At 41.6% G+C, this 11,134-nt stretch overlaps 1 protein-coding gene and 1 pseudogene across 1 annotated transcript in view; one reads left to right on the top strand and one right to left on the bottom strand.

Annotated features, from left to right (window-relative positions):
* GABRG3 (gamma-aminobutyric acid type A receptor subunit gamma3) overlaps positions 1 to 11,134 on the bottom strand; it is a 559,764-nt gene that overhangs the window by 332,667 nt on the left and 215,963 nt on the right. The gene's annotated exons all lie outside the window — the stretch shown is intronic.
* LOC108535939 (dual specificity protein phosphatase 3 pseudogene) lies at positions 736 to 1,342 on the top strand (annotated as a pseudogene).

Here is an 11,134-nt window from a genome sequence, read left to right as displayed (position 1 = left end):
AGAAAAAAGAAAAGAGAAAAGAAAAAAGAAAAGCAAGAGAAAGAGCCCTGCCTAGTGCTTAAGAACACTGCTTCCCATTGCCCAGAAAGGGGCCTCATCTGCGTGCTGCTCAGAACCACTCTGTTTGGCCTGGCAGGCCTGAACTCCTTCTTTGGACGACAGGACTCTCCATTCTGTTTTGGACAGCACGTGGGTGCTGTGAGTGATGGCCAGTGATCAGGACAATGATACAAATGTTCCAAAGTCCCTCCCAGACACGGATCTCCGTTGCAGCCACGGTGAGCTGTGTGCGCTCTGAGCAGCCATGCTGGCCTCCGTCTGCATCTGCGTGTGGGTAGGAAACGTCAGCAACAAGACCCGCCAGGCTCAGGCATCAGTGGCTCTGAACCGGGGTGAGTTTCCAGTCTTCTTTTTTCTTCAGTCTCTTTGTATGCAGATGTGGAATTGTATGTGTAGCCAGGGTTACTCTGCAGTGTCCTCCAAACATTCAGATCAGACTACATTAGTTTCTTAGCACAGAATCGGTCTGTGGCTTCCCACTGACCTCTAGATTAATTTCTGGCTCTTAGCGGCACTCATTCATTCATTCATTTCACACACACTGATCTCCTGTGAGGTGCCAGGCATTCGTTTATTTGGCAGGAAAACTTCAGTGAATTAAACAGGATAAAAGGGCCTGCCAGGCTCCCCCTTGCTGGCTCCTGCTCAGCGTGCCCGGCCCTTGCGAAATGCTCCATGAAGGATCTCAATGACCTGCTCTCAGACAGCAGTGGCTGCTACAGCCTCCCAGGCCAGCCCTGCAGTGAGGTCACCCTGAGGATTTACATGGGCAACACACCTGTGGCTCGGGATATCCCCAAGCTTCAGAAACTGGGCACTATTCATGTCCCGAACGCCACTGAGGGCAGGTCTTTCACGCACATAAACAATGCCAACTTCTCCAAGGACTATGGCATCGCCTACCTGGGCATCAAGGCCAAAGAAGTGCAGGAGTTCAACCTCAGCACCTACCCTGAAAGGGCTACAGACTTCACTGACCAGGCCTTGGCTCAAAAGAATGGTCAGGTGCTCGTCCAGTGCTGGGAAGTTACAGCCATCTCCAGCTCCAGTTATCATGTACCTCATGATGTGTCAGAAGTTGGACATCAAGTCCATCCTGAGTATCATGAGGCAGAACTATGAGATCAGCCCCAGTGATAGGTTCCTGGCTCAGCTTTGCCATCTCAATGACAAACTAGCCAAGGAGCGGAAGGTGAAACCCTGGGGTGCCCCTACCACCTTTGCTCAAGAGGTTCAGTGGCAGAGGCCCTGGTTGAAGGTATCCCATGACATTGTACCCTGATCCCAGCATCACAAGGCACTTGCCCTCAGGTCTGTCGCAACAAGTCCTGGGCCACTTCCCTACATGAAGCTTGCTAAGGAGGGCGTCCTTGCTCCCGGGTTGTCCTGTTTCTGTAACTTATGATGTCTTTTCCCTGAAGTGGAGACTCAGAGAGGGAACTCCTATAGCCTGCAGGATTCTCAGTGGCTCAGGGCAGGAGGTCTGCAGAAATGCAAGGCCTGGGACGTGCACAGGGGCCCCTCATGATTGCCCTTCCCAAGCCCTTGGATACTCTCCTGAGTGAAGACCTCAGCACCTTGAGCACTAGCAAAGGAGCTGTGCAAACACAGGCTGCTCTTCTTACCACATCTGTGCCCCCGGTGCCCCCACAGCCGTCCACGTGCTGTGCAGAGATATTGCTGTCACATCATAAGATCTGAAGCTTGTCCACTGACGATCCATCAGTTGTCAGTGGACAGAATTTTCCACTAGAGGCTGTATTTTAATTATTTCCTTAGGATTAATGGTACCTACACAAAGAAGCCCTGAGGTGGGCAACACACTTTCCCGGAGGACTCTCCTAAATTTGTAGAGCTTTCAAAATGTGAGTCTTTGGAAGGCTTGAGTTCAGAATCCACTGCTTTGGAATATTTCCCTTCGACCTATCTCAGTTACTACGTTTGTGAGAAAAGCTATGTCTTGGACATGGTTATGTTTTCCTTTTAGAAAACAAGGTGTTGAAGTCCAGCCTATTTAAAAACCCCACCATTTGCAAAATTACAAGGGTTTTGTGCTGAATTACAGTGTTGGTGAGCCCAAGGCGCTCATGCTAGGTGCTTTGTTTCCTGGTTGCTAGTCCAAGAACAGAAGGAGGAGATAAACCACTGACACTATAAAGCAACTACACAATCAAGTCTACATAACCAGCAGCTAACAACATGATGACAGGCTCAAATCTGCACATGTTGTTATTAATCGTAACCGTAAATGGGCTAAACACCCCACTCAAAAGGCACAGTGTGGCATCTTTGATAAAGAAGCAAAAGCCAACTTCAAGAGATCTCTCACATACAGTGACACCCATAGGCTCGAAGTAAAGGGATGAAGAAAAACCTGTCAGACAAACAGAAAACGAAAAAAGAGCACGGGCTGCTATTCTTATTTCAGACAAAACAGACTTTAAACCAACAATGATCAAAAGGACAAAGAAGGGTATTACCTAATAATAAAGGGTTCCATTCAATAAAAACACTTAACTATCCTCAATATATATGCTCCCAAAACTGGAGCACCCAGACTCATAAAACAAGTTTGTAGAGACTAACAAAATCACTTAGATAATCGCACAAAATAATAGTGAAATAATTCAACCCCCAACTGACAGTATTAGACCTATAATCAAGGCAGAATACTAACGAAGATACTCGGGATAAAAATTCAACACTTCATCAAATGGACCTAAAAGACATGTACAGAACACTGCAGCCAATAACAGAACATACATTCTTCTCATATGCACACGCCACATACTCTAAAATTTACCATATGCTAAACCCATAAAGCAATTCTCAACAAATTCCAAAAAACAAAATCATACCAGCCACACTTTCAGACCACATCACAATAAAAATAGAAATAAATACCAAGAAAGTCTCTCAAAACTATACAATTAGATGGAAATTAAATAATCTGCCCCGGAATGACTTTCGGGTAAAGAAGGAAATTAAGACAGAAATCAAGACATTCTTTGAAACTAATGAAAACAAAAATACAACATGCCAGATATCTGGGACGCAGCTAAAGCACTGTTAAGAGGAAAGTTGATAGTGCTAAATGTGCACATCAGAAAGTTAGAAAGATCTCAAATTAACAACCTAACATCACACCTAAAGGGACTAGAAAAACAAGAGTAAACCAATTCCAAAGCTAGCAGAAGACAGGAAATAACCAAAGTCAGAGCTGCAATGAACGAAATGGGGTGACAGAAACCTTACAAAAGATCGATAAAAATAAAAGGTGGTTCTTTGAAAGAATAAGTAACATTGACAGACAAGTAGCTAGACTTATTTTTAAAAAGAGAAGATCCAAAAACACACAATCAGAAATGACAAAGGAGACATTACCACCAAGCATAAAGAAATTCAAAACACCCTCAGAGTCTGTTATGAACACCTCTATGTACACAAACTAGGAAATCTAGAAGAAATGGATACATTCCTGGACACATATAACCTCCCAAGATTGAACCAGGAAGAAACTGAAACCTGAATTGACCAATAACAAGTTCCCAAATTGAATCAGTCATAAAAAAAAAACAAAACGAAACGAAACAGAAAAACCCCCACCAACCAGGAAAAGCCCTGGTGCAAGTGAATTCAGAGCTGAATTCTACCAGATATATAAAGAATAGCTTATAACAATTCTACGGAAATTATTCCAAACAAATCAAGGAGGAAGGATTCCTCCCTAACTCATTCTATGAGGTCAGCATCATTCTGATACCAAAACCAGGCAGAGATACAGCAACAACAACAAAAAGAACACTTCAGGCCAATACACCTGATGAACATAGATGAAAAATCTTCAACAAAATACTAGCAAACCGAATCCAGTAGCACATCAAAAAGCGAATCCTCTACAATCAAGTATGCTTTATTCCTGGGATGCAACATTGCTTCAACATATGCAAATCAATAAATGTGATTCATCACATAAACAGAACTAAAAACAAAAAGCACATGATCATCTCAATAGAGACAGAAAAAAATCTTCTGTAAAATTCAACGTCCCTTCTTGTTAAAAATCCTGAACAAACTAGGCATTGAAAGAACATATCTCAAAATAATAAGAGCCATCTATGACAAATCCACAGCCAAAATCATACCGAATGGGTAAAAGCTGGAATCAATCCTCTTGAAAACCAGAACAAGACAAGGATGCCTTCTCTCACCGCTGCTATTCAACATAGTACTGGAAGTGCCAGATAGAGCAATCAGGCAAGAGAAAGAAATAAAAGGCATAGAAAAAAAAAAAGACACACAAATAGGAAGAAAAAAAGTTGAACTATCATTTTCACAGACTATATGATTCTATACCTAGAAAATGCCATCGTTTCTGCCCAAAGGCTCCTAGATCTGATAAACAACTTAGTCAAAGTTTCCGGATACAAAACTCAATGTACAAAAAATCAGTAGCATTTCTACACACCAATAACACTCATGCTGAGAGCCAAATAAAGAGTGCAATCTCATGCACAATGGCCACAAAAAGAATGACATCTGCAGAAATACAGCTGGATAGGGAGGTGAAAGATCTCTACAATGAGAATTATAAAACACTGGTGAAAGAAATCAGAGATGACACAAACAAATGAAAAAACATTTTATGCTCATGGATGGGAAGAATCAACATTGTTAAAATGGCTATACTGCCCAAAGCAATTTACAGATTCAATGCCATTCCTATCAAACTACCAATAACATTTTTTTTCACAGAATTAGAAGAAACAATTCTAAAATTCATTTGGAACTGAAAAAGAGTCTGAATAGCCAAAGCAATCCTAAGCAAAAAGAACAAAGCTGGAAGCATCACACTACCACTCCAAACTATACTATAACTCTAAGTGAAGCAGCGTGGTACTGGTACAAAAACAGACAGACCAATGCAACAGGTTAGAGGACCCAGAAATAAAGCTGCACACCTACAACCATCTGATCTTCAACAAAGCTGACAATAACAAGCAATAGGGAAAGTACTCTCTATTCAACAAATGGTGCTGGGATGACTGGCTGGCCACATGCAGAAGATTGAAACTGGATCCGTTTGTTTCACCACATATAAAAATCAACTCAAGATGGATTAAAGACTTAAATGTAAAATCCAAAACTATATAAACTCTAGAAGAAAACCCAAGAAACACTGTACTGGATATGGACTGTGGCAAAGACTTCATGACAAAGACTTGAAAGGCAATTGCGACAAAAACAAAAATGGTCAAGTGAGACTTAACAAAACTAAAGAGTTTATGCACAGCAAAAGAAACTACCAACAGAGTAAACAGACAACCTACACAATGAGAAAAAATATTCACAAACTATACACCTGACAAAGGCCGAATTTCAGAAGCTTAAGTTCCTTAATAAGGAACTTAATCAAATCAACAAGAAAAAAAAAAAATGACTCCATTAAAAAATATTCAAAGGATATGAACAGACACCTCTCAAAAGAAGCCAACAAGCATATAGAAAAAATGCTCAATATCACTACTTGTGAGGGAAATGCAAATCAAAACCACAATGAGATACCAAGTCATACCCGTCAGAATGGCTGTTATTAAAAAGTCAAAAAAGCAACAGATGCTGATGAGGTTACAAGGAAAAGAGAACACATACTACTAGGAAACGTAAATTAGTTCAGGCACTGTAGAGAGCTTTCTGGAGATTTCTCAAATAACTTAAAACAGATTATCATTCGACCCAACAATCCCATTACTGGGTATAGACCCAAAGAGAAATAAATCATTCTACCATAAAGACACATGCATGTGCTTGTTCATCACAGCACTACTCACAATGCCAAAAACATGGAGTCAACCTAGATGCTTAACAGTGGACTGGATGAAGAAAAAGTACGTACATATCATGGAATACCTGCAGCTATGAAATCATGTCCTTTGCAGCAACATGGATGGAGTTGGGGGCCATTATCCTAAGTGAGTTAACTCAGGAACAGAAAACTAAATACTGCATGTTATCACTTAGAAGTGGGAGGGAAACATTGAGAACACATGGACACAAAGAAGGGAACCACAGACACTGGGGCTTACTTGAGGGTGGAGGGTGGGAGGAAGGTGAGAAGTGGAAAACTATCTATTGGGTACTATGCTGATTCCTTGGGTGACAAAATTATTTGTATAACAAATCCCTGTAACATGCAATTTACCCACGTAACAAACCTGCACATGTACCCTTTGAACCTAAAAGTTGGAAAGGTAAAACAGTTCCATATAGATTAAAGACTCAGTGGTAAAAAGTTAGAACAATAAATACTTCAGAAGACAACCTAGTAGAAGTACTGTGTAACCGTTAGGAGAGGGATATCCTATTAGTCAAGACAGGATATATGCCCTGAAGGGAATGAACATACGGAGGGAAATGAACATATTTTACCACATTAAAAACTAAAAATTGTGTATGATCATAAAGGAAATGAGAGACTGAGGAAATAACTTCACAAAATACATAACAGATAAAGAGTAAATATTCATAATAGTCAAAGAGCATTTCCTCGATAATAAAACCATATAAAAGAGAAAAGAGGTATATAGGTAAGAATATGATATGCAATTCATGGAAGATGAATTCAAATGACCAATTAACATAAGAAATAACGCTGAACCTAAGAAGCCAAAAAATGCAAAATAAAGCAATAACAAGACACCAGTTTTTCACTGATAAAACTGGAACATCTTAAAATAAGAATGCCAACTGCTGGTGCAGATGTGGGGAAATGGTCACATTTATACAGTGCAGGTGGGAATGTGAATTACCACATCTCTCCTGGAAAGCAACCTGCCAATCTATTCAAATTGACAAATGTGCTTCCAGCCAGCAATGCAAATGCCATAAATACCTTCGACAGAGACACACAGTATAATACAAACAAAGATGTTTCATGTAGCATTATTGGCCCTCTTGGAGAAGAGAAAGTTAGAAGATGGAAGCAGAGAGGAGATGGGGAAAGGAAGTAAAAAGGTGATAGCAAAATGAAAACTGCCAATGAAATGATGCTGAATATACTTGTATGATGGTATTCGTGTATATTTGTGTTTACATTTTTGCTCTTTTAATGAATTAAACTCACCACAAACTTGTCTATTTTACAGAAATCAGCTCTCCGATTTTCTGTTTCCTGATATGCAAATTGCTACTTTTAACTTCATGGTTACTCTCTGCCATTCAATTTAATTTGGTATATTCTGTATCATTTTAACACATAATATCACATTTTTATCTGTATCTAAATTATTTACTTTTATATCTACAATTATTTAGAATTATAAGTTCATTATTATTCCAACTCTAAACAGCACTAAAAGGGGAATAAAAGGATAAAAGACCAGAGATCCACATCCTCTGTGATCTAAACCCCATGGGCTTGGCTGAAGCCAGGTCCTACACACCCTACAGGGGTGCCACGTAATAGCGTCCCCTCTTTGGACTCATCCAGCTCTCAAGGTGTCAGTGTTACAGCCCCTTAATGGAAATCTCCGCGCTGCTTCTCCTCAGCGCATACTCCCTCCTCCCTCCCTCTCGCTTTCTCCTCCTTGATTTCCCTCTGTTTTCCTCCTCATCCTCCTTTTCCTTCTCTTTCTCCCTCTCTCTTCTCTCTTCTCTCTCCTCTCCTTCTCTCTCCTCCCTCTCTCTGTGGTTCTCTCTCTCACACACACCTCCCCGCACTCCCATTGCCCCACTGGCATCGGATGTTGAGCTCTGTCCGCCAACCTCCCTGTGTTCACCTCTGCTGAGTATCTGCTTGTCTAACTCTCTCCCTGACCTGTCCATACTTGAGGGTTGGGAAGCTGTGTCCTGCCGCTGTGTATTTTGAGGACTCAGCACACACCCAGAACTCAACCGGTGCTCAACAGAGAACGGTTTCTTTTTAAAGTCTTCTTGAGAAATCAAAGCAGACACCATTGGCCAAGCAGACAAGGGCGAAACACAAATATTCTGCTCTATTTCTTTCCCCCACTCTACATTTGTTCGGATTAATGGAGACTATTCCAGAGGCAGGGCATGGAGAAGGCTGAGTATCCGTACACAGAATGCAGACATGCTGTTCTTTGTGTCTCATGAAGTATGGATGAGCTAAAACGCTGGAGACAGCTCAAAGCAGTCAGGAGGGTAGGCAGCCTCAATAAAAAATTTATAGTGAAGAAAATCTCGAGGCCTTAAATAAGGACTTCTGTCAGGAGTGAAGACTATAACCCACAGGTAGCACACCTGGGCTTGAGTTCACCCTGAGGCCAGCTTTTGTGAGTAAAATGTTATTGGGACGTCATCATGCCCATCACTGCACATAAGCTACAGCTGCTTTCACTGCTGCCCGTAGTAGGCGCCATAGACTGCTCCACACGTCTCAAGGATTTATTATCTGGCCCTTTACAGAAAAACTTTGCCAACCTCCTCCTCTAAGAGGTGAAAAGGGTCACTTTGCCTGTGCCAGAAAATGAGCTCTGCGAAGGAAGGGTCTGTCCCTGCTGTATTCAGTCATGTGTCTGCGGCACCTGGAGAGGCGAGGTTGCACATAGCACCTAACATAGGGCAGGAACAGCCTGCATTCTTGATTCAAAGGCCCACCTTGGAAATACGTAGATGATACTCTCATTTTACTTCATGTAAAACTCCCAAAAGGAAGCCTGTAGTTTAAGAGTGAAGAATGAGAAGGCAGTGTTTCTAATAGGGCTCACGGAATTCCACCTCTGTTATAGCCAGAAGATTTAGGGTGAGTGTGACAGCCATGCCTGCCCCCACGTAAACTAAATTTAAAGTTCACAGGTCAATAACTGTACATAGGCAATGTCAGTCAACAAACATTACTGGTCTATACCCACTGCAACTTATTTTAGTGGCCACAGAGCAGCTGGTAAACATTAATCCCACTTGTTGCTTTGCTTTACTTTTTGTTTGGAAGAGGCAGAGGCAAAGCTTTAGGATTCTGGAAAGAAAGGAAGGAAAGAAGGAAGGAGGAAGGGAGGGAGAAAGTAAGGGAGGAAGGAAAGGAGAAATCCAGGAAGAGAGGAATAGAGGGAGGAGGGAAGGGAGAGAGAGAAGGATGAAGGGAAAGAGAGAAGGACGAAGGGAAGAGAAATGGGTGAAGGGAAAGAGGGAAGGAAGGAAGGAGGGAGGAAGGAAGGAAGAAAAGACAAAACAAAATACAAACCAGACACAAAACTTTAAAGGGTAAGTTTCTTAGTCCATTTTGCATTGCTATAAGAAATATCTGAGACTGGGTAATTAATATGAAAAAAAGTTTATTTGGTTTATGGTTCTACAAGGCATTGGCTTCTGCTTGGCACCTGCCTGGCACCTGCTTGGCTTCTGGTGAGGCCTTTGGGAAGCTTTTACTCATGGTGGAAAGGAAGGGGGAGCAGGCACATCACCTGGCGAGAGAGGGAGCAAGACAGACGCCAGGCTCTTCTCACTAACCAGCTCTCTCGTAAACTCACAGAACAAGAATTCACCAATTACCACTGGGAGGACACCAAGCCCTCCATGAGGGACCCAAACACCTCCCGTGAGGCCCCTGGGGATCACGTTCAGCTTGAGATTTGGAAGGGACCAATATCCAAACTACCCCAGTGGCTACTTCACTCTGGGCCAGAGTCCTCACCCTCCCACCGGGGAACACATTCTCTTCCACTGGTGTTCCATCAAATGGGAATCCAGTTAATCCTAGCATTGAGAAATATTCCGGGAAATCTTGTTTTGTTGCAGTAAGGAACAAATTCATTTAAAAGAAAAGTACATCACTTCCAGGACCAGACTCACAATGGCTATCCTAACAACACAATAAAAAACAAAGCAGTCTGCCAACATGTGGTTCCTTTGTTCCAGTAACCTTTGGCTCTATTTATCTTTAATTCTTTTGTTTTTAAATACTTAAGTTCTGGGATACGTGTACAGAACGTGCAGGTTTGTTACACAGGTATATATATGCTATGGTGGTCTGCTACACCCACCAATCCATCACCTACATCAGGCATTTCTCCTAAAGCTATCCCTCCCCTTGTCCCCCAACCCCTAAAAGGCCCCAGTGTGTGATATCCCCCCTCTGTGCCCATATGTTCTCATTGTTCAACTCCCACTCATGAGTGAGAACATGTGATGTTTAGTTTTCTGTTGCTGTGTTAGTCTGCTAAGAATGATGGTTTCCAGCTTCATCCATGTCCCTGCAAAGGACATAAACTCATTCTTTCTATGGCTGCACAGTATTCCATGGTATATATGTGCCACATTTTATTTATCCAGTCTATCATTGATGGGCATTTGGGTTGGTTCCAAGTCTTTGCTATTGTGAATAGTGCTGCAATAAACATACGTGTGCATGTATCTTTATAGCAGAACGATTTATAATACTTTGGGTATATACCCAGTAATGGGATTGCTGGGTCAAATGGTATTTCTGCTTCTAGATCCTTGAGGAATCACCACACATCACCACAATGGTTGAACTAATTTACTCTCCCACAAACAGTGTCAAAGCTTTCCTATTTCTCCACATCCTCTCCAGCATCTGTTGTTTCCTGACTTTTGAATGATCACCATTCTAACTGGCATGAGATGGTATCTCATTGTAGTTTGGATTTGCATTTCTCTAATGACCAGTGATGATGGTCTTTTTTCATATGTCTTTTGGCTGCATAAATGTCTTCTTTTGATAAATGTCTGTTCATATCCTTTGCCCACTTTTTGATGGGGTTGTTTTTTTCTTGTAAATTTGTTTAAATTCCTTGTAGATTCTGGATATTAGCCCTTTGTCAGATGGATAGATTGCAAAATTTTTCTCCCATTCTGTAGGTTACCTGTTCACTCTAATGATAGTTTCTTTTGCTGTGCAGAAGCTCTTTAGTTTAATTAGATCCCATTTGTCAATTTTGGCTTTTGTTGCCATTGCTTTTGGTGTTTTAGTCATGAAGTCTTTGCCCATGCCTATGTCCTACACCTAGGAGCTGGCTTTTTGAAAAGATTGACAAAATAGATAGACCGCTAGCCAGACTAACAAAGATTAAAAGAGAGAAGAATCAAATAGACA

This window comes from Rhinopithecus bieti, unplaced genomic scaffold, assembly GCF_001698545.2.
Source record: "Rhinopithecus bieti isolate Rb0 unplaced genomic scaffold, ASM169854v2 scaffold_13247, whole genome shotgun sequence".
NCBI lineage: Eukaryota > Metazoa > Chordata > Mammalia > Primates > Cercopithecidae > Rhinopithecus > Rhinopithecus bieti.
The sequence above is the reverse complement of the archived record's forward strand: the minus strand, read 5'-3'. Positions and strand labels throughout refer to the sequence as shown.